Here is a 1,204-nt window from a genome sequence, read left to right on the forward strand (position 1 = left end):
GTGTGTGTGTGTGTGTGTGTGTACTGTCAAATCAGCTCTTACTGGTACAGGAGGAGATTGCCCCTCCTTCTTCAGTAGCGCGTCTGGTGGACTTGAACCACTTACCTATGGATTGTAGTGCAGATTCTTGCCACTAGGCCACCAGAGCTCCCTAATGCTTTTTTATTTTTATGGCCATATTTCTTCCCTTAAAAAATAAAGGTTCAACCCTCAGGTTCTCGGAACACTCAGTATCTGTCTCTTTAGCACTTCTTTCTTTTAGCAAAAATTAAGAAGAGCAGATTATGTAAAATTTTGTAGTATACCATCCTTAAGACTTTGAAGATTGAAAGTTATTGAAGAATTCTGAGCAGGAAGGTGAACTTATTTAACTGAGTTGAAATAATTTTAGCTGCTATGTTAAGACTAGATTGTAACGGAACAAAGGAAGAAGCTAGGAAATAGAATATTGTAAAAAGGAAGAAGCTAGGAAATAGAATATTGTAAAAACCTAAGTGGGACAGATAAAGGACAAAGAAATACACAAATTCATGGAGACAAGCAATAGGGTAACTAGGGGTTAGAAGAATAGGGATAAGGAGGGGGAAGTTATTGTATAACAGCTGTAGAGTTGCTGCTTAGGTAAATGAAAGGTTCTGAAACTAGATAGAGTTGATGTCTGTATAATGGCATACTGTAATTGTTGTTGTCATGTACTGTTGAGTCAGAAATGACTCATAGCTGACCCCCTCCCCCACAGTGTGTTCTCAGAAGCAGTAAATCTCATAAGAGGAGATTGCCCATCTTTCTCCCTTGGAGCGGCTGGTGGATTCTAACCACGTTCCTTGCGTTAGCAATTCAAGTCCTTGCCACTAAGCCACCAGAGCTTCTGTATCTATAATTAGTGCCAAGTAATTGTATACTTAAAAATTGTTAAAATACCACACTTGAAGTTTTTTATATTTTTAATACACCCACTTCTCATTTCCTACACCACCCCCATGTGATAGCTACAAAACACACCCGCTACACCACACCCCCCAAAACTCCTTAGTCAATAAGGTAAAAGGAGGAGAAGACGAAGGGAAAGGGGAAGGTAAGAAAGAGAGAGGACAAAGGCGGACAGTTCGAATCCACCAGATGCTCTGCCGGCGAAGGAGGGACAATCTCCTCCTGTACCAGTCAGATCTGATTTGACGGTACACTAACACAAAAATTTAAAAAA

Source organism: Elephantulus edwardii, unplaced genomic scaffold (genome assembly GCF_000299155.1).
Source record: "Elephantulus edwardii isolate Elephantulus edwardi_28Jun2011 unplaced genomic scaffold, EleEdw1.0 scaffold00005, whole genome shotgun sequence".
NCBI lineage: Eukaryota > Metazoa > Chordata > Mammalia > Macroscelidea > Macroscelididae > Elephantulus > Elephantulus edwardii.